The sequence below is a fragment of the Xenopus tropicalis genome, chromosome 1, assembly GCF_000004195.4.
Source record: "Xenopus tropicalis strain Nigerian chromosome 1, UCB_Xtro_10.0, whole genome shotgun sequence".
Lineage (NCBI taxonomy): Eukaryota > Metazoa > Chordata > Amphibia > Anura > Pipidae > Xenopus > Xenopus tropicalis.
In genome coordinates, this window is record NC_030677.2 from 67959541 (window position 1) to 67983928 (window position 24388).

Here is a 24388-nt window from a genome sequence, read left to right on the forward strand (position 1 = left end):
TCCATAGCAACCAATTAGTGATTGGCTTTTTTTTTTAGCCAACTGCAGATTAAACAATGAATACAAGAATTTGATTGGTTGCCATAGGTTACTGCCCAGTGTTTAGAAATGAGCTCCATTGTGTGGTAAAGCAGAGCTTGTCCCTTCCCATAAAACAGTTCCTTCCATCAATGCACAAAAGCACTTATGGCAATAGGATATTGCTATATAAATTGCCACTGGTCACATTACAAAACAACCACAGGAAAGTTTTGGCACAATGCAGCAATCAAACAGCCTTAAAGGACAATTTCATTTTGGGTCTATACACAGAACAAATTAATTTGCCCTTACAAAGCTTTTTTCAATTATTTTCATGAATATAGCCAGAGATGGATGTCAGAGAAGCTACAGGTAATGGTGATCGGCAGTCTCACAATCTTCATTACTGATTTGCTTTGTGCATATGCTACAAACCATTTTAAATGAAGCCCAGGTGGAGATATCAATACCACAACTAACATGTAATTTAATATGAAAATAAATAATTATAAATTATAATGTAAAATATAATCAGAATAACAATGCATCTTTTAAGATTTAAGATCGATGTATAGGAAATATCTCCAAATTCCAACTTTGGACATATCAGCATTGGCCACTTTCATCGGATTGTTTTCCACTCTCCTTTCCCTTCTAATGTCTGCAACTGCTTTTGAAATCCTTTACTAATTAAGATAGTAAAGCATCACATGCAGTGTTTGCACAGCTCCTGTTCTGTGCTAGCTCAATTTGCAGTGCCTGAACACCATTCATGAAGACGGAATTAAGAAGAGTATAGTTTGAGCTCTACATAATCCTTCCCTGATTAGTGAGCTTCTCATCAGCACCTATTCAGAATGCACGTCTCTCACAGAGACTATAAAGCCCTTCACTAACACAGTATGGAGTTCCAAGCACAGCTTTAGCCTCTGCATCCAATCAGAGCCAAACAATCAGGTCACCTGGTTAAGCTAGCTAATCCTAAATCGGCTTTTAGATTGTCACTTAACAACTGTGAGACACTCCAAGAGGATCCTCTCAAATCCTATGGTAAATGAGGCCTAGGCTCGGTGAAAAATGAATACAACAAAAACCCTTAAAAATGAGCACTGAAGTCTCCGCCAAAAGTCATATTTGAATGCTTTTTACATAGAATTAAAAATAAGAAGCGGCTGCTCAGACCTCTGTTTTTGTGCCTCTGTAACAGGATTCATCCAGGTCATATTTTAACATAAAGCAAAAACAGACCGTGAACTTTCTTTCTTTAAGGTTTTTTTGTGGTTTGTCACTGATGACTAAGAGAAGCCATGTAAAGAATTAATGTCCATGCTTTTTTCAGCAGCACTGTCTGTCAAGAAATAGAGCAGTAACTTCTTAACTGTTTAGTTCCAAAATGATTTGCTGGCAAAGCTCTCATTGGTTTACGAATGAATGAGTGTTAGGTGTACCTATAATATAACTGCTAAACCACCTATATGGAACTCTGTAAGGATAAATGTGGTTATGTAAAAGGGTCGGACTGGGGGGTGCAGGGCCCACCGGGGCTCCCACCCCAGGGGCCCTGCAGGTGCCCCAGCCAGCCGTGTCCCCTACCCCCCCCAGGGGCCCCCCTAACCCCGCCCACAGGGCCCCCACCCGACGTCCTCCCCTAGCGCGTATAAATTGAACGCGTCAGGGGAGGAACAGTCAGTTGGGGGACTGCCGGCAAGGGTCGGACTGGGCTGCCAAGGCCCACTAAGGCCGGGACCCACCAGGACTTTTGCCGGTGTCCCGGCGGCCCAGTTCGACCCTGTTATGTAATAAAACAAACCAAGGGGTATATTTATCATGCTGTGTAAAAAGTTGAGTAAAACATCACCAGTGATGTTGCTCATAGCAGCTAATCAGATGCTTTGATTTTCTAACTGTTGAACTCTAATTGCTGATTGGTTGCCCTGTAATACTTCACTCCATGTTTTACACAGCATGATAAATATACTCCTACGTTTGCCCAGGAGCAGTAAGCCATAGCAACCAACAGAAAGCACTTACTAGTCACCTGTTTAAAAGCATGCCTAATTGGTTGCTATGGGTTACTGCTCCTGGGCAAACTTACTGTTTGTTTTCTAACTTGTAAGTGATTTAATAACTGATTGGTTGTTATGGGCAACATCACCGGTGATGTTGGCTTAAACACTATAATAGATATGCCCCTTAAGGGCAGATTTATCAAAATGTGAGTTTAGAGCTCAATACAAAAAACCTAACCTATATTATATTCATTCCTATGGGATTTTTAGAAGCGTATTTATCAAATGGTGAGCACTAACTTTGACCCATTGATAAATACGTATATAAAAATCCCATAGGAATGAATAGAATGTGGGTGAGTTGTTATGTATTAAGCTCTAAACTCACATTTTGATAAATCTGCTCCTTAGTGTCTTTTACTACATATAGGGGTTAATCTGAACGATTCAAATACATGAGTGCAGTGTCATAAATCTTGGTCACAATGAGCAACTTTCTCTCCGAGGCACAAAGGACATAATCATTGTTTGCATAAATTTGTATTCTATATGATAAGTAAATGGCAGCCCAGCCTTATATAATATAATAATAAAATTATTTTGATGTCTCTGACAACATTGTAAAATGGAAAATCCTTTGTTTTTGTTCTCCTGCTTACCTCTCCTTCTGTCATAACATGTTGTCTCTCTATCTGGACTCTCAGTTATATGGTGACTTATTTATTTATATCCTGGTATTTATATAGCACTGACACATTTCTGCAGCGCTTCACGGAGATTATACATCATTCACTTGCTCATGGTAAATGTGTTCTAGGAAACTGAAGGGCATATATGAGTGCCAAGCAATGATACAGGGACAAGATAAACAGTGGGGCAGGAGTCCTCCATTGTCATAAGGCTTATGACAGTAGAGGGGGGATTTATTAAAGTTTAAATTGGGATTAATGGCAATTTCCTGGCATTTCCCTGCAGTTCAAATTTTATCACATTGACTAACCTTTTCCTGACATTCTGGAATTTTGTTAATGATAAGTGATCATTTATCAAAGCATTTCCCCACTTTTCCAAAATAGGTATTTCTTCAGAAAGTGCCCTTCAGCTTTAAGCAGTTAAATTCAATTATTTCCCATTGCAGAACTTTTGCAAAGCTGTGCAGAATTCTATCTGGGAACTTAATCATACAGTCATTGGAAAAAACAAAGTAAATATTCGTAAATTTGAAACCTTTTTCCCTGCAGTAACCATTGTTTCTGGTATATAAAAATGTAGACCTGCCCCCTATGTTTTGAAACTACGTCGGAAGCCCTGGGATTTAAAAGGATCATCCTTGATCTGCATTTGGTTAGGGGAATAGATAAGGTGAACATATCTGGCTTTACTGTTTTGCAACCAGTAAATGCAATAATGAAACAGTAAAAAACAAAATTTATATTATTGCAGTCTAAGAAATTATTATAAAATTAAACAGGTAGGTTTTTCCAGTAATACTCGCCATAAGGTGTGATAAATGTTGGTTTGTTTGTCATTGTTAGCTTGCTGTCGGCCTTGCCTTTAGCCACAACCCTAAATCCCCCTATTGCCTAATCATTATTGCCTTTTAACATTGCAAGTAAGGTCACCAGCCATTATTAATAAATCAAGCACATGACAATCCAGTTAGTTACTAAATGTATTATAATTCAAGCTCACACTGAGCCTATGTTTCTGTCTGGCACATGTTGTTTTTTTCACCGCAGTGCACTTTAAAAGCTAATCTTGTCATGCTACAAAATATGATCCCCATTTCTGTAATGCAAGTTGGATCAAATAAAGTTGGATGGTGTGTTTTGTTCATGCCGCTCCATCCAACGGTCAATGTATTTCACTGAGAGAAAAAAGTCTGTCAGATACCATTAGATTCTGTCTTGTCGGATGCAGACGCAACATGCCGTGTTCCCTTTGCACAGGTGGATATGTTGGATGCAAATCTTCCATGTAGTTTACAAATCAGATATTTCTATCAGCTCCATTATATTTTAACCTCAGTTGACAACATCCGACCTGTAGAATGTGTTCTGTTGATCTAACACCATCATTCGTTCAAAATCTTCTGTGTAGTTTAGCTCTAAAAAAAAATTATATATATAAACTATATATTATTAAAGGCTAAGTAGAATTAATTATATGACATTATATGGCAGCTCAGAAATCATTGCATTTTTTATCAGAAATTAAGCTTTGCAGCATCCGCTTTCTTGATAGATAAAATTCATTTTCCCGCATTATGATTTCTGAAGACCACTACTGAGCCTGGTAAAATCTGCTATGAGGTTGTATGGCCAACTTTAAAGTCCTTGCACATTACTGTTACAGGGCTGCTGAACTCCTTTGCTGGTCAAGGCCAGTCCCTATATATATATATATATATATATATATATACTCAAGTACATCATGAATATTCTATGCTTTGCAATTGACCCAAAGCCTTTATTTTGAGATTTGCTATGAATCAGTCTCATAGTTTTATAGCTAAGCTACAACTCCCAGCATACTCAGTTACCAACTGGGACTTGTAATTCCAAACAGCTGGAAAAATCAAACAAAACAGCCCTGACTTATATCAGCAAAACTCATGTACGCAAAACCCAGACACTTCAAATGAAAAACTCCAAAATGTGGGGTTCTGAAATGTTCTGCATATAATTTTTATTGCTTTGTCAATAATCCCCTTGATGCGCAATAACAACTGGTTGTTGCTGCCCAGCACACAGTACAAGACATTAAGACTCAGGGGTCATGTATTATAGTATCAGAGAAGACAAGCAAGAGGAAAGTCTGAGCTTTAGTAAAAAGGCCCCAATGACTTTCTGCAGCTTATAATGCATTAACTGTTAGAGACGGACCAAGTACAAGGGAAACAGAAGTTAATAAATAATTGAAATATCTTTTGTTGCTAGACTTAAAGCAGACAGGAGATGCTTAGACGACACAAATCTTTATGGAGTGAGAGGGGAAAAACACATTGTGTTCATAGTGTCTTAGTTTATTATCCAGCAAGGCAAACATTTGGAAAAATAAATAACATACACATGCACTGTATAAGGTTGTATTTTTTCTGTCTTCTGGGAAGTTTTTAACAGTTTTCAAGGATTAAATGGCTTTTCCTTCTGTGAAGGACCTGATGTAAACTCTTGCGCTGAGGGCTTAAAGTCTTAGGCTTGTTAGAATCATCCATCAGTCACTTTTTCTGTGTCACCGAGTAAAAAAATGTTGGCTGTTCAATTGACCAGCTTTGTACTGTGGAGACAACAAAAACACTTTCCTAATTATAAATGCAAATTAGGGGTTGGCTTTTATGTATATTCATATTATTAAAATGCAGTGATTTTGTTCTGCTGAAAGCTAAACAGAGCCAGGTAAAATCTTAGCACCAGGAAAGACTGTGGGAATGATATAAAGGTTGCACAATTTGGGGCTTTTATAGCAACCCATCCACTTGTGGAACAAAAGATTGATGGATTCAGTTACAAATGCTCATTTACCCTGTCATGTACACCGTATTCTGCCCCTACTGGCTGTATTTTTAATTCAGCGTGAGATTCAGAATGCAATAATGACCCATGTCATTGTTGGGGTGAGTTCAGTAAAACTTTAAATCTTACACAGCTGGGGTACAGGTCAGTTTACCAGGGGAATCTATTCTGAGGGGACCATTTTAGTGTGGAAAACTTGCTGGCAAACCCCCGAAAATGGTTGCTTTTTAGCAGATATAGCTTGAAGAGGTTTCCTATTTGGGTTGTATACTCTAAGCTAACAGAGTTGCCGTGAGAGGGATATGGATAGACAGAAAACACTAATAATGAAAAAATGCATACTTTCCGTTGAAGGCATACTGACTCATAAAAATATGGATATGTCAACCCTGGATATTATACTTACTTGTTTAAGACAAAGGATTTGTGTGGTTCAGCTGTCTGAGCACCAAGACCCTAGTCACTTACACATAAAGGAAGCTGGATTGCTAACTATATTCCCCTAAACAAGGGGGTAGCAAATGGACTTGCATCACATTTAACTGTAAGTCAGTCAGAAGTTCCTGAAGCTGTACTGCCAAATTCATTTGTTGTGAAGAAAAAAGTGTTATCTTCAGAAAACTTGGTCAGAGTATGGTTTATATGAGGCGTCATTATCCTTTAAAACTCTATATATGAAGTTTTATGCTTTTAATATTGTAGTAATTTGCCCAATATAATACATTAGTTATATTATAAAAATTGTTTCTAGTATAATTTATAACAATTTTGATAACCAGAGGCCCATGGACTTAGCAAAACATCTGCAGAATATGTAGTCATGTTTTTCCAGTCTCATCACAGGACCTTAGGGGGTTTCATCCAAAATGAGTGCAGCTTCTAAAGTTGAAGAAAGGTTAAACTCAGTCTATTCACAGCAAGCAATATTAACTATTTTATGGGCAAAAATACTTTCCTGGAAGTTAGGACAGATTTGTAAACAACCGTTTTGGGCTATTTGCTGCCACGTCTTGGGTTACTAAAAAGCACAGTCACCAAGTATGTTTGATGCATTTACTTGCCATTTAAAAAGAACTTGATTACTGGACTTCTTGTCTAGACTGTCAGTGACTCAAGGGGCCATCAGGGAAAGGACCAACTTTGCCTGTTGACCTGGTCAACTAAAAAGTTTAGGAAGCCATTACCTTAATATTGAGACTATGGTCCTTCAGCTGTTGCTCAACTACAATTACTGAATTCACCAACAATGATTAAATTCAACAGTACGTAGTGTAGGGATATATATATATATATATACTGTATATATATATATATATACACACAATGTTACAGATTAACTATCTCTTTTATAGTCCCCACTGTACTATAAAGTCATATTATTAAAGAACTTTTTGTTTTCTAGTATAATTTTTCCCTAGATGGCAGCATTGACCTTCCTGATTATCTAGGTATTGAAATATGTCTGCACAGTAATGGAATAACGTTGTTTGTTTAACTCCTCCTCTCTTTTCTGAATATCATTTGTTTTCTGATAATTTCCATTCACATTTCAGTTATGCCTTGTTTGGCAAGTGAACATTGTAGAAGGGAGTGCAGCACAAGCACCTGTATATGTTACATGGCCTAACCTGCTTTAAATTGATGTTTTTGGGGGGCCCCTTTTAGTTGTGCCACTGATATACACACACACCTTGGGGTCTTTCAAATGACCATGTTTGGGGTATAAGATTATTTTTGGTTAGACTCATGTCAGTTTGATAAATTGGATTAATGTTAAAGTGTACCTACAATGTTTCTTTATATAAATTTTGCTTTAGTTTTTTTCCTTGCCTAGGCTAGCATTGCAAGAGGCACCTTTTAAATGATATATCAGAGTCTCAAGTACAATAGTAGGACCTGTTTGTACCCTTTTCTGAATGTACATTTTTAGTAATTTAAGTAACTGGGTTTGTTGAATGCACATAGACACAAGTGGGCTGAAATGTGTTCATGTTTTAGTCAATAAATGGAGTGCCTAATGCTTAAATATAAACTGGACACCTGTAACAGTAAAGATGCAGAGTTTGGTTAGCTTATAGGGCTTTTGTCATGTCCCTACTGGCGATGTTAGTGTAAGTGCACAGTGTATACAGATCTCATTAACACACCCAGTTGGCACATACAACATCACAGAATGCACTGAGCATGTACAGTGCCACTGACACCAGGTAGAGTGCAAACAGAGATCAGAATATATAGAGCTAAAATGCAGAAACTGATCAGTTTTCCTGCCAAGTGGTTGATAAAGCATCCCCGATCATAAATACTTGCTTACCCTTTGTCAGCTTTAGTGGGCCTATTTTATTATATTAGGGACTAGGGTACATTTCATACACTTATTTATGAGGCCCTATTTTTAATTAGCAGCCATTGCTTTATGGAAAAGGATTAAAAGAAATGTTGGTGGCTCAATGAGAAGCACTTCTGCTTTGCCGCAATGGGGTCCTGAGTTTCATTCTGACCAGAAAACTATCTGCAAGGAATTTGTATGTTTTCCTGCATGTGTCTGCATGGGCTTCCTTCGGTTTCCTCCCACACCCCAAAAACATACAGGCAGGTTAAATGACTAAATTGACCATAGTGTGTTATAGGGACTTTAGATTGTAAGCTTCTCTGGGGCAGGGACAGATGTGAATGACGAATAAGATTTGTAAAGTGCTGCAAAATGTAGGCACTATAAAAAACTGGAAATAAATACAAAATAGATAAAAGAAACTGGAAGTTGGAAATAAACATGTTTTTGCATTGCAGCTTGTGCACACTACTGTTTTCTAACACAGACTGCACCATTGAATAACCAACCCATACCTGTTTATATAAGCTGCATACTTCAGATAAGTGTTTAGTGAGGGAACACGGTCATCATATTGAAATCAGATGCGGCTGTGCTCATAATTTCTGCCTGCACTTCTGTCCTGGTCTAGAAATATGTCTGTTTTTTCTCTTGTTTTAGCTGACATGATCCAGTTAAATTATCCGAGCATTTCAGATACTCTCACGAAAGCATCATTGATTGCCTGTGTTCACAGCATATAAATCTCACCCTAGAAGCGTTTGCCTGGTGTAGCTGAGATACACTGTGCCTTCTCAACGATAGACAGCCTGCCTTTATCTGCTGTTCTTATCACTGGCCTTGTTAGAGCACAGTAATTATATTTCTGTATAAATGTGGATAAAGGTATTGTAAAACTGTGTAATATCATTTAAAAAAGAATAAGATTGAGTTTTTATGCACATTGTTTTGTTTATCATTATTACATATATTATTAGAAGTGGGCCTAAAGCTAAGGTAAAGGGAATGTAAACTTGCGGAAAGCACAATCTCAAATTTTCTATGATCAAATATTCTTTTACCAATACTTTCTATGTTTTTTATTTAGTGCTCATTTAGTACAGGTATAGGTCCTGTCTGGAATGCTTGGGGCCTGGAGATTTCCAGATAAGGGATCTTTCTGTATTTTGGATCGCTAAAAAATATTTCAACATTCAGTAAATGTAATAGGATTGTTTTCATCAATATGAATTCATGCACCTTAGCTGGGATGAAGTACAAAGTACTTTTATTATTATTATTTTTTATTATTACAGAGAAAAACGGAAATCATTGCACAAACAAAGCCTTCAACGAGAGCACACATGTATTTACAATGTGTGGGCATTGACGGCAGGAGGGGGAGAGGTAAATTAAGAGAGGAACAAGGGCCCGAACAAGTGGTAGGCAACAGAAGAGGTATGTACCGAGCAACCCCCCACTGAGGCACCTTAGGCATGTGCCTCTTTTTTTAAATGATTCCCCATTATAGTTTAGACCAGGGTTCCCCAATCTTTCTTACTTGTGAGTCACAGTCAAATGTAAAAAGACTTGGAGAGCAACACAAGCATCATAAAAGTTCATGGAGTGTGCTCTATGCACCCTATCAGCTTACAGGAGGCTTTATTTGGTAGTAAATCTTGTTTTTATTCAACCAAAACTTGCCACCAACTCAGGAATTCAAAAATAACTACCTGGTTTGGGGGCACTGAGAGCAACATTCAAGGGGTTGGTCACTAGCCACTGGTTGGGGATCACTGGTTTAGACCATTGCACAGTGTATGTAATAATAATACATTAGTTTTGTTCCCTAAGTATACCACCTTTAAGCAATTGTTAAATAATTTACAGTCTTCTTAACCCTTATGATTTATTTGTGGATCTACACTCCTGGCTCTACCTAAACTGATCAGTGCACTGCACTGCACTGATGAGCCCCAAGAAGGGAGAAACCGGTCTGTAGTTGAGAATCTGATAAGCTATTATCCTGACTTTTGCTTTAAAAACCCAGTGGGTGAGCTTTAGCCTACAAGATAAACACATGTTAATGGCATTTTCTTGGGGCTCGTTGGGATTACTTCCCAGAATTCCTTGTGTATATTTGCATGTGTATGAGGTGGTCTCCTCAGCCCTCATGATTTATAATGTAGAATGAAAATTGTCAATGTAATAACTGTCTAAAAAAAATATTACATTGGGAAAATGCAAAGTGTGTCAAAAGGAAGGACTCCTTGCACCTCATTATTAATCAATTAGTTCCTGCAATCTCCAGCTGACTTGATTGTTAGGTGTGACATGCTGACTGTCTATACACATAATTTTTGGTGGAATAAGCTATGGTAGGTAGGTAGGCAGATGCTCAGGAGCATAAGATACAGGGACACCACATGTGACATCACGTTTTTCTCTTCTTATTTGGGGTAAACTCCTTCCAACATAAACATAACAGTTTACAGTTAATCAGCAAACAGTTCATCAAACATGTTTATGATTTGTCCCTTCTTCAAGGCTCTCACCTTCCAGGGTAACTCACGCTCCAAAACATTTTCCCAGGGCTTCTCACCAACCCCAATTGCTTTCATACATCCATGGTGACTCTCACTCTCGTGAACATTTGAGCTACTCACTCAGCCCTGCTGTCTCTCCCCTCCTGGGATACCAGCTAACCAGATTCTGGCACACTATGGCTTCTCACCAAGCCTCAACATTCCGGCACTCAAACATGTGGTCACGACTCCCTCTGTTCCTTGCAGCAGCAGGCAGCACCCCCAGCCCCTCTGGGAGTTCCTCACACAGTCTGGCAACCTTCCTGCCCTGTGACTCCTGGCACTTCTCTGGGGGACTCCTCATTTGGTTACCGCTCCCTCTGTTTCTTGTAGTGGCAGATGGCACCGCCAGCACCTCTGGGAGTTCCTAACAACCTTCCTGCACTGTGCCCTGCTCTGAGAGTGAAGCCCTCTCTCTAAATCTACACCAACCCCCAACACTCAACTCAAAAACTAATCACGCATCTCTTTTATTTGCTGCTCACCTGCAGCCTAATCAGGCAGCTACTTATAGCTGGAGGTACAGAATGGAGGACCTATCCTAGTAACCCTCTATTTACTCCTGGACTAACTTATCTGGCTTTTCCCAAGCCACTTGCATGAAAACGGCATTAGCTTCTGTACAACCAGGCATTTTCCCTGGTGCTACATGCTTCCCACCTTTAACAGTGGTGGAAAATAAACCAAACAGTGTTCTTACTGCTTGTATCTCTCACATAGGCCTCAACAAAAAACATCAATCTGATCATTCAAATTTTATGGAAGCCCTGCCTACACAGCATTAAGTTCCAACATAAACTAGAAATGACTTATTTCATATATTTTGACAGACTGAAGACTTGAAGCCAGGGGCACAAAGAAGTTTTCTAAACACCACATTCTTCTTAGGGAACTGCAGCAATTAAAATACACATCCATGTGACTGGCACGAAACAGAGAGCTGTATTGCATTTCACACACAACACATTAATTAGTATCCTCAACCAGTGCAATATTAAATTACACACTGTATATTTCTATTGCTAAAAAAGGAAGTGTCTTTCAGTATATAACAATTGAAGTTGGTTCATCAAAATATACTATAGCCTTAAATATGGCCTTTTTAGTAGATTTCAAAATGTAGCAACTTTGGCACTAGCTTTGCGAGACAGATTACCGAGTATAACAGACAAACTAATGCTGCAGCAGGAAATTATAAGAAGCCACGCCCAGTAGTAGTTAATAATGAGTTGCGCTCAGTACTACTTAACTTCAGAGGACTTTTGATAAAAAGGCTCTTATCTCATTTGTTTTGCAAGAGTCCCGAGTGTAAAAGAACACGTGAACTAAAACAGGCAAAATAAATAGTGTCACAATTCTGGCAAATAAACATGATAACCTATTAACCACGCAAAGCTATTGGAATCCATCAAACTGATAAAATAAACCAAGTGTCAAATGTGACGGTGATGGAGGTTATCTAGTGTATTATTGATTCACTAGCACATCAAACAATTCTTGTTTATATTATAAAAATATGTCAGCTGAACTTTTTTTTTATAGAAAAGTTAATTTATTTTTTTATAAAACTAGACTGAACCTGTGACTTTATCTGACTTTATCTGCGCATGGACAACACAGACTAATGCCCCATGGGGCATTTTCTCTGGCACTGCCAACTGGTGGAAACAGTCTCCTGACCAAAGGAGATTTTGATTAGATTTTGTGGGTCAGATTTTATCTTATTTTGTCATTTAACACCACTCAACACCATGCAACAACATGAAGGGTACTACAAAATAGGTTGTAAAGTAAAGTCAGATCAGATAAAGTAAGACTGCGTGTTTTGTTCCTACATCTACATCGGACCGTCAATGTATTTCAATGAGGAAAAAAAGTCTGTTAAACACCATCAGATTTTATCTCCTTGCATGAAGACTTAACATGTAGGGCCCGATTCACTCAAGTCCAAAATAAGGAGTGCTGTTTATAGCATGCGTTAAAAATCTTATCACTTCTTATTTTTCACTCGATTCACTAAAAGGACACTTGTCATAATTAAGAAGCGATGTTCTTGGCGTTATTTATCTTACAATGACATATTTTAATGAAAAAAACTATGCGATAAGCGTTATAGGGGCCGATTCACTAAAGGTCAATAACGCTTATCACATAGTTTTTTTCATTAAAAAGCATGCGATAATTAAGTACCGATTCATCAAAGTCATTTCGCATGTGTTAATCCGCATATCACATGCACAAAAAAAACGCATTGCGTTAATTAGCGAATAGAAATAGTACTAACGCATGATTCACAAACACATATGAAGCGTTAAACGTGCAAAATATCGTGTTAATCTGTGTGAATATTAACCCTACTTGGGGCAGGCTGTACTTAAAGAAAATTGCGGTTCGTGAGCTATTGGCAACACAACATGAAGTTTGCAGTCGTATTTTTTCAAGTATATGTTGGCCCTAGAGTGGTGCATCCTCCAGTTTTCAGGGAAATGGTGGTTTTCAGAAAGTAATGGTTACGTGCGTAATATATTGCGCTCTGCAAGTGTCCTTTTAGTGAATCGAGTGAAAAATAAGAAGTGATAAGATTTTTAACGCATGCTATAAATAGCACTCCTTATTTCGGACTTTAGTGAATCGGGCCCGTAGTGTTACCTTCCCACAGGCGTGTTGTGGAAAGCAAAAAATATTCCATCTGAAAGCTGTCAAGATCATGTAGAAGTCAATGCCAGGTGTCTCTTTTACAACTCAAAAAGATCTTAGCTTTGTGGTTTTTGAAGTTTTCGGGTTTCCGACGCTTGCATTTGTGCGACAATATGAAGAAATTGTGGTTTTTGTTTTTTTCTGTGACTTTTTTTTTCATTTGTGCTTTTTCAATTTGGAGCTTTTCTATTTGTATTTTTTGTGAAAATTAGTTTAGTTGTGGATTCGAAAACCTCTAAAACCATAAAGAATGTTGATAAATGAGCCTCCACGTATGGTGCAAATCTTTATAAGTTGCTAAATATAACCCAAAAAAAGAATTAAATATGGGTGTCAAAGTGAAACCTTGTGGAACACTATGACTTAGGAAAAAAAGTAGTTTGTTTCTTATATTTTCTGTAAAAGACAGCAAAATATATCATTCTTTTCTCTTTTCAAATTACTGATAGGCAGAGAAAGTCTTTGTAACAAATTTTCTACCAAAGTGGCAAACATAGGTCTGTGTTTTAGGGTCCAAAAACATATCTGATTAAAATCCTCTTTAAAACAAGTAGATTCTGAATGAACATCTTTAAGGTGGAAATAGAAAGTGATTTTCAAGGGAATCCACAGGGGGCATTTCATCTTGTTTGCCTTGTAGTAAGTTGTACTAACTAAAATACTACATTGTGCTTCCAAAGATCAAAAATCTCCTGCGACCTTGGAATAAAGAGAGATGGTTTTATTAATACACAGGGGTCGGCCATTTTAAATAAACCAAAGTACCCTGGATTTAAGGCCTGACAAGTTTAAGGAGATCAGTAATCCCAAAATAAATATAAAATGGTAAGACGGAGGCTCATTTTAATAGTGTGTATCCTACCTTTTCAAGAGATTTGGGAATTGTTCCACTCCTCCATGAGCTTAGCAGTAAGAGTTTTATACACAGGAGACATAACAAATTACTTTCATTCAATGTGGAGAGATCATTTGTATTCTTTTTCCCAAATGATTTCTGATCGTTGGTTTATATTTGTACTCAAAATATAATTTCAGTGGCTTTGTTTGACACAGTACCACTGGGTATCAGGGAAACCAAATATTTCTTAGAGCATGTATTCCATTCAAAAGTGCTACTATTCTGTGGGCATATAAATTTAGCATGCCACATTAAGTGCATTCCACAAATTCCCATTAAGCTACTGCAACTGTGAATAATGCCCTATGAACCTTCTGTCTCAACTCCTGTGAGGCTGAGAGTTGAACAAGATAGAAATGCAGCACAATGGAATTTGTTTGCCCTACAGGAGAGGGTGGTCCTGGTGAAGTATTCCATAGCAGCCAATAAGCAGTTATTAATGGTTGCTATAGGTGACCTGGAAAACTTTGTACCCATCATTGCTTTGGTAGTAAAAGAGCTCAACCGTGCTAAAGCTGGCCATACACGCACCGATAATATCGTACGTAACCTTGTTTCGTGCGATATTCGGTGCGTGTATGGCAAGTCGGCGAGTCGACCGATATCGCAGGGGGCTGCTGATATCGGTCGACTCGCCGATCGGCCAGGTTTAAAGATTTTGATCGGGTGCCATAGAAGGCGCCTGAGCAAAATCTGCCGTCAGGGCTGAATCGGCAGAAGGTGCTATTGTTTCTGCTTCCTTATCTGCCGTTTCAGCCCTGAACAGTTAGTGGCTGATTGAAAGATCCCTTAAGGCATACTGTAATTGTTTAGTAGTGCTAAGGAATATTTCTACCATTTTTCATGTCATTGGAAGCCAATGTTTCAATGGGCATTGTTGATAAGATTTCATTGTTTGCTATGATAAGGGACAGTGTGGCAGCTCCTACTTATATGGATAAAAAATATTAAATACATTTTTTATCCATATAAAAATATTATACAGGTAAAAAAATATTAATACACACACAATACTGTCACAATAAGATATGCCAAAGCTTCAATAAAACCACACCAAACCCCAAAAGGTGTACATAGAAATAATTTCCAATTGGAGCCTGCCGATAATGCACGTTACACAATATTTTTAAATATTTAAAGATAATGTTGATAAATTTAATGGTTAAAAACTAGTTATATAATGGGGGGGCACCTATAATTTACGCACTAAAGGGCATATTTATTAACATTTAAATTTCATTTTTTAATGCAATTTCAGTTTTTTGTTTCTATAACGCGAATACTTGAGATTAAGCTCCAAAATTGCCATCTCAAAGTTGTTTATGCAGAAGTTAGTGGGAGTTTAATTAGGCAAAATTTACGCTATTTTTGAATTCAAGTTTTCAGGACTTATTTAAGATTTTCCATTGACTTGTTGAAAATAATAGGAGGAATGTGATTTTTATTTTTTGGATTTTTATTTTTTTCACTTTTTTACATGATCGAGTTTGTGGTTTTTGTGGTTTTTAATAAATAAGTGCACATTTAGGTTTTGTGGGTTTTTGTGGTTTTTATCCATGAAAAAAAATAGATTTTTGATAAATATGCCTCTAAGGGTAAAAAGGATGGTCTATGTCACAATACCAAATTATTTAAAGGTAGAAACACCAAGAAAAAAATGATCATCTCCAAAGTGTAGGGCAGGGTGGATGCAAAGCACCATGTTTTTCATAACTTTGCCTGCGCTACATTTATGAGGGGACAGGTAGGGGAGGCATATCAGCATCCTTGTAATGCTCACATGCAAGTTAACATACAGATACACACCTACAGATACACACCTACAGATACACACCTACAGATACACACCTACAGATACACACCTACAGATACACACCTACAGATACACACATACAGATACACACCTACAGATACACACCTACAGATACACACCTACAGATACACACCTACAGATACACACATACACACCTACAGATACACACATACAGATACACACCTACATATACACACCTACATACTGTATACACACCTACAGATACACACCTACAGATGCACACATACACACCTATTGATACACACATACAGATACACACCTACAGATACACACCTACAGATACACACCTACAGATACACACATACAGATACACACCTACAGATACACACCTACAGATACACACCTACAGATACACACATACAGATACACACCTACAGATACACACCTACAGATACACACCTACAGATACACACCTACAGATACACACATACACACCTACAGATACACACATACAGATACACACCTACATATACACACCTACATACTGTATACACACCTACAGATACACACCTACAGATACACACCTACAGATACACACCTACATATACACACCTACATATACACACCTACAGATACACACCTACAGATACACACCTACAGATACACACCTACAGATACACACCTACAGATACACACATACACACCTACAGATACACACATACAGATACACACCTACATATACACACCTACATACTGTATACACACCTACAGATACACACCTACAGATACACACATACAGATACACACCTACAGATACACACCTACAGATACACACCTACAGATACACAAATACAGATACACACATACAGATACACACCTACATATACACACCTACAGATACACACCTACAGATACACACCTACAGATACACACCTACAGATACACACCTACAGATACACACATACAGATACACACCTACAGATACACACCTACAGATACACACCTACATATACACACCTACAGATACACACCTACAGATACACACCTACAGATACACACCTACAGATACACACATACAGATACACACCTACAGATACACACCTACAGATACACACCTACAGATACACACATACAGATACACACATACAGATACACACATACAGCAAATTCAAATCAACTATCCACAACAACAGGCACATTGGGCAGTACATATCCTACTGCCATTTAAAGATTGTTCTCCATGTATTTTTTTCTTTAATATATTTAATGTGCAGACTGTGTCCAACTTAAATAGGGGTGTAAGTTTTGGAGGTTTCTATTTTGGTTTATAGAACCCTTCAAATGTCCTTAAGCCAATGTGTCTGCCCTTTCCAGAAAGAAAGACGAGGAACAGATATAAGGGGTGCACAATCAGATGGAATTATAGTGTAGTTTGCAAAGTGTGTTATTTCTTCTTAGTTTCACCAATGGCAATTTTGGGCTTTGCATTAGTCTTTTTAATGGACTGAATTCTTCTCTTTACTTGGGATCAAATAATTTAGTTAAAAACTCTGTTTATAATGTTTCTTTGAATTGTATTTAGTGTCTGTGCATGTGGAATAAAGGAACTATTAAACAGAGCCCCTATACCAAACATGCAATGTGTGCAGAATTTGCTGTTTAAATCTACATAATTAGCACAGACCCTGGAGACTGTCATTTGGATATTTGATGAAACAGGGCATGAACTCTGCAGCACCACCCATGGGGATTGTTAATGTTTTCCAGAATAATGCTTGGAATTTCTAACAATCCTATAGGTCTGCCTTATCTAGGAAGCAGAGGAGGAAAGGCATTTTGCTCTGCATATTGAATCCTGTAAGAAAACACATCTCAATCACCTTTTTCAACAAATCTATAGTTGCCATTAAAATTGCTAACCAGAATGTCCTGAGCAGCTACACCAGGCATCATATGTAGGGTCTGATAAAAACATAAAGACAGATCTATCTATCATGGTAAACTCTGTAATCTGCACCATAGACTCTTAGGGGCAGATTTACTAAAACTTTTTTTTAATTCAATGTTAGAATAAACTTGTTTCCACAAATGTCTTACATATATTAAAAAGTTAGAACTGAAAAAGTCCTTGCGGAAAAAGTCACAGAAAAGTCGTAAAAATGCAGAATTTTTAGTCTTGCCATATGAAAACTGCGACTTTTTTGAATTGTCACACAAAAAACCAGAGTCAATATCCAAAATCTCTAAAGAAACTCTCTTGTAAAATGAAATACATCTCACTCAGCATCCTTCCTACATATCAATTATTACAACAAATTGCTGCATATCTTCTATTTTAACAGGAAAGGATCTCAAAGTTTCCAGATTACACAAAATAAAAAAACAAAGGGAAACTTATCAGTGAATGTGTGTTCACTTATCGCCTAATTAATCTTCATGCTAGATTAACATGATAAACGTTGACCTGATTTAGGATTAAAAGATTACCAGTAACAATTTTAAAATGAAAGCTGCAACACGCCACATGTCAGCACAGTAATTATATTATTAACCAAGTGCGCCCTTTTACAAGCAGGGCATTTAGCTGTTTTGACTTGATTAGAGTTTATGGCCTGTTAATGAGAGCAAATCTATCTATCATCTATCTATCTATCTATCTATCTATCTATCTATCTATCTATCTATTATCTATCTATCTATCTATCTATCTATCTATCTATTATCTATCTATCTATCTATCATCTATCTATCATCTATCTATCATCTATCTATCTATCTATCTATCTATCTATCTATCATCTATCTATCTATCATCTATCTATCTATCTATCTATCATCTATCTATCTATCATCTATCTATCTATCTATCTATCTATCTATCATCTATCTATCTATCTATCTATCTATCTATCTATCTATCATCTATCTATCTATCTATCTATCTATCTATCTATCATCTATCTATCTATCATCTATCTATCTATCATCTATCATCTATCTATCTATCTATCATCTATCTATCTATCTATCTATCTATCTATCTATCTATCTATCATCTATCTATCTATCTATCTATCTATCATCTATCTATCTATCATCTATCTATCTATCATCTATCTATCTATCTATCATCATCATATATCTTTATCAGATACTTTTATATGTAGGAGTTCGGCAGGTAGCATATCAAAACGAAATCCTTATATTTGCCAAGTCTAAAAACAAGTATTTATCTGGCCTGAATGGTAGAATATATTTGATTCCAGAACAGTTAAGAGAGTAAACAGGAATAGGATAGAAAGGTGGAAGTTTTCGCCTACTGTTATTGAATGAGACCTATCGACTTTACTCAAGGTTTCCTGGAGCTGCCCTTTTTTTCTATATTTCACATTTATGCTATTAAGCAATGGCAACTTAATAGACTTCAGAACAAATATGAGTATGCTCATCCTTAAACACATGCAGTCTACAGGCTTTAGATTCAGAAAGAATCCATACACCAGTGTCTTTTCCCACAGACTTATATTGAGAAACTTGGAAAATGATAAAAAGGCAGATGCATAGAGAGTATTAATACAAATATGTACAGAGTACTCCCCTCTGATGTAATATTCCCTGCAATTATTCTTTTTGGATTTAAGCCAAGGTTTTAATCCCTGCCATGCAATTTCATACACCTTAAAGACTTGTGCATGTGCATTTACTCTATGATCGTGGCACACAACTGGGATTAGCTTTGCTAACATATGCCCCATAACAATAAGCTAATTTAATGCATGCCCACATTTGAGACCCCCTTAGCTCATTAATGTTGTCTACATACAATAGATGCTGTTGCTGCTTTAACTGACTCAATTCTATATTTATTTTTAACAAAGTTTTGTATAATCTTTATTAGGGTTCATTTATAGAATGCCTTTTAAACATTGAGAGGATACAAGAATATAAATATGACATGTGTTTTAGTACTGATAGGCTTGTTCTTAATTGTGAATGATGATCGAGGTTGATATTAATATATCAAGTGGAATCTAAAGGTATTAATTAAAAGGGCATGCATAGGTTACGTTATGACTGATCATTGACTCGGGGCCAAATAATTGGATCAGATGAACTTGCCCCATATAGGTGGCTAAGCAAGGCAAAGAACTGCTTATTTAATGATGTTCTGTTGCAGCATAATGGAATAAAATAGGCAGTTTTAGAATCTGGCAGAAAATGAGTACTACTACTAACATATAATTGTTTCAATTTATACAAAAACATGGCTGCCAAATGCCAAACAGGGAGAACTGTCTTTGGCCCCAAATAACGACACAACACCAAGAGAATTTTACCCACAGTTTATTAAAAATGTAACAGCCATAATTCATCTTCATTCAACTGATGCCAGGAGACAGTAGGCATAAAAATAAATCCAAGCTCCAAAAGTCTCCAACTGCATTAGGGCCAAATCAAAGGCTACAGGTCCTCTTGCAGCCTTACTTACCAAAACTGTCCCTACTTATCCTGGCCAGTGCATAATCTGCCCAGTAAGGCTGTGGCAATAAAACACAGGGCATAAATAAGGACAGTATATAAAATTGTATCAAATTAAGACAGATAAAGATAAACAAAGGCATTGGAAGGAAACTGTGAGCTTTAGCAAGTTCTATGGCAACTGGTCTAAAACATAAAAAAGTGGTATTACATTTTCCTCCATCCAGCCTCCATACAAATTAGTTGAACATTTCAGACAGGCTACTGGGCCGACTGTCAGTGCAAGCTACTTCAGTACTTACCTTTGTAAGTCACTGACCTTATTTAAACATTTTCAGTGTGATTATGGACTTGACGAAGAAAAAAACCTGAAAAAATAAAAACAAGTAACAAATATAACTAAATCAATATATATAATGTATATAATGTATATGAATCCAGGTGATTTATATATATATATATATATATATTCCTACAATGCAACTCTTTTTATTCAGCCCACACATACACATCGGTTTGTTAGTCTCTTTTGCTCGAAAGGTATTTGACCTTTGCTACTGATTGTTTTGAAAATGGCTTGCCAACTGATTACGTAAATGTCCACTGTATTTATATTCAGTCTCAATATTTAAAATGGTTGAAGTTATTGATTGGTCCAAAATGTAAGCAGATGACACCCCCTTTCCTATTTGGAAAAACAAAGGATTTTTTAACCTTTTCATTATTTTAAGAATAACCTCCTACACCACTTTTTCCCCATTATGTTCTCTAACATGCCCTAAATTACAAACATTTCTGTGCGTTATTGCGTCAAAGTGGTTTGTATCTAAATGTTGGGGTGATTCTTATTTTTGCCTAGTACTATCTGCTTTCTTTATTTGCTTGTTTGCTGTGTAGAATGCATTAACATTGTATTTTTACAATGTTTAAGTTATGTTTGACAAATAATGATTTGTATTATATGCTGTATGCAAGTAAATTTTGTATTAGTGGGCAATGGGCAAGCTTTAAATTCCTTTCATTTATGATTAATTTAAGTGGCTGCCCCTCCCAGGTCGATCTTTAGATTGGGCCAATAAACATCATTCTTCTCTGTGACTGTAATCTGTATTATCTAATATTTCTTCTCACTTTACAGCAATGCTGAATATGTTGGTAATTTACAAAAAAGGAAATGATGAGCTAGCACCTGCTACTGAACAAATAAAATATGATTAAGAGCCTGCATTCAGAATGTATTTAAAAGAAAGTCTCCATTACACAGACTTTAGCACACTTGTTCCAAATTAAGAACTTGTGTACAGGATAGAAATACTGAAGGATTTTAGACCCTTTTTTAGTTATCAGTTGTATTTTTGTGTGTAGTTTATGTTTTTTTGTATGTAAGGAGAAGAAAAAGAAGGACCAACGTATAGCCGATGATAATAATAATAATAAAAACCAATTTATAACTTTCCAGTTTATCTTATCATGCATAATATAATACCATGTTTTGGAACTAGAGTAATATGCGAAGGGTGAATGCAATCAAAAGATGTAAACAGAACTCCCCACACACAAAATTGGGAACAATTAGCACTTTGCAAAGCAGAATTCTTCATTGCATATTTCTTCATTGCATATTTCTTACATTATGAGTTTTAATTGTGCATAATGGTAAACAGAACTTCCCTCACACAGGTATTATAATTATCATTTTAATTATATTATTACATTTACATTACACATATGTTTTCTGTTTTTTACATTTCACACTATAATAATTTTAGTCCACTTATCCTTTTAATTACAGTTCATATATAGTGAAAATATAGGTTTAAGTTACCACTTGCTTCCACTACCAGTTATCAGCCATTCACAGGCTAATGCTATTCATACACAAGATGAATGTCAGGATATCAGACTAGGTTAGCGGGGGCCCTTCAGAAAACCTGTTCTCAAAGGACCCCCACTATTCCCTTGGTAAAAAATAATATACTATATGTGCATTTATATGTTATATGTACAAGTATGGAACCTGTTATTCAGAATGCTCGGGATCAGAGGTTTTCCAGGTAAGGGATCTTTCCATATTTTAAATCTTTGTACCATAAGTCTGCTAAAAATTATTTAAACATTAAATAAACCCAATAGGATTATTTTGCCTCCAAAAAGGATTAATTATATCTCAGTTGGGATCAAGTACAAGGTACTGTTTTATTATTACAAAAAATCAAATCAATTTAAAAAATGTGAATTATTTTACTAAAATGAAAATTATTTATCTATCTATCTATCTATCTATCTATCATCTGTCCATCTGTGTAGTTAAAAGATTAGGAATGTATGTTCATCCATATGCATACAGCATTGATAAATGGAATATCTGGTCTTAGTGGAGAATGAATAAATTCTTTATGTTTCTGTTTTGTGGAGCTTTTTATTCATTTGTCAAAAAATTACAAATAAAAGTCACAAACGTGAAGCGTTAGAGTTAATTTACTAACACCAGGGTCTCCATATGCATTCAACTTACAATAAATTTGAACTCTTCCTGATGTGCTTTTGTCTTATTATGAAATGTACCTTATTTCAGTCCATGATCTGTGATTGTTGAGAATCTGAATGTGAATTGCTTTGCAACTCATAACAATGCATAAGCAATAAAGTTGATTAAATAAGATTGCATAAAAGTAAAACTCACTAATTATAGGAACAATACTGTCTCTTGACATTCATTTTAACCATTTCAGCAGATTTTGGGGTCCTACTAAGTGTGACTGATTAGTAAATGGGTCTTACCATGGTGCTTAAAAAACCTGCTTGCAGCTGCAGAAAAATTGCAAGAATTTATCAAGGTACAACATTTTCCTGTTAGATCTGCAATTCTAATTTTTTCCAAAAAATGCTGTTGAAATGATTTAATAGTTTAAAGCTGACAATTCATTTGATGTACTAGCTGGTAATATACCATCTCAAACATCTGCTGGAAGTGAGTGCAGACATGAAACAGTGGCACATTCATTCTTTAACAAATAAATATCCTAAGGAAAAAAAAAGTTAATGAAGATGGATTTGTAAATTATTGATTATTTTTGGTGCAGTTTCTGGGGAAATGAAAGCTATGCATGCAGGGTCTTCCCAAACAGATTGCATTTTATTCCTCTGCAGTTTGTCCATCAGGGTTTATTCTGACAACATAATCCAAAACTAATCTGCAGCATTCAGTTTTCCTTGTTGGCTCTCAGGCAGGCTGCTTAGACAAATCCTGCTACCTGTCAGCCCTCCTGAATGTGCCAAACAGGCTGCCAGGTTAACCCCAGGGGAATCCAGGAGACCTCTAGACTTAACCCCTGCTTCCCTCCTTAAATAATCCACTGTAAATACATGTACAAACTAGGGAAGGGCTACACAAAATCTGTTTTATAGACAGCTCTTAAGAAGTAAGGATCTGGGGATCATTGCAGCTACTGTGGTGATATTTCAAAGCCCATCATCAAACAGAAGGCAGCAGATGGATTGGACACACTGAAAGGTCTAATCCCTTGATGCATTTTGTCACCTTGATGACTGCTGCACATATTCCTCAAGAAGATAAGTTCTGAGACTCTACCAAAGTAAAGTCTCTCTTTGATTACTATGACACTTGAATCCAGGATAATCTTGTAATACATATAGGGACATTTCATTGTGTTCGTCTATATATTTATGATATATTTTGCTCTCCTACGCTGTGAAGAAAAGTTCCATTAATAAATGCACCAGACAGGAGAAAAACACTGAGATGAAATCTCTTTCCAAAATACTCACTTTACTTTTCCTAAGCTTGGTCTTCATTGGAATTCAAGTCACAGCTCTTTGTGGGCTGGTGCCGCATCCAAAGATCCACAGCAGAAAATAACTTGCAAAAGCACGTTATGGCAAGGAACAGTTGAAAGCTCTGCTAAGCTATCCACATGAGAAAAGTAATAAAACATCACTCATCTCCTTTCATGTCTGAAATACATGTTGTCCAGTGTTCTATCCAAAGAGAGGGCAAGGAAGTTAATGTGTAAACAGAGACCCTTTAGCTTTGCCACCGGTATTCTCCTTTGTGACTTCTGATAACAACATTTATTTT

The 24388-nt window shown here is 36.6% G+C and overlaps 1 long non-coding RNA gene across 1 annotated transcript; it reads right to left on the reverse strand.

Moving 5' to 3' along the window:
* Positions 1 to 2377: 2377 nt before the first annotated feature.
* Positions 2378 to 24388, reverse strand: LOC105946224. The gene is made up of 4 exons (XR_001169738.2): positions 24079 to 24388; positions 20592 to 20657; positions 5100 to 5309; positions 2378 to 4137 (listed from the first exon to the last, which is right to left on the reverse strand). It is a non-coding gene; the product is annotated as an uncharacterized LOC105946224 (long non-coding RNA).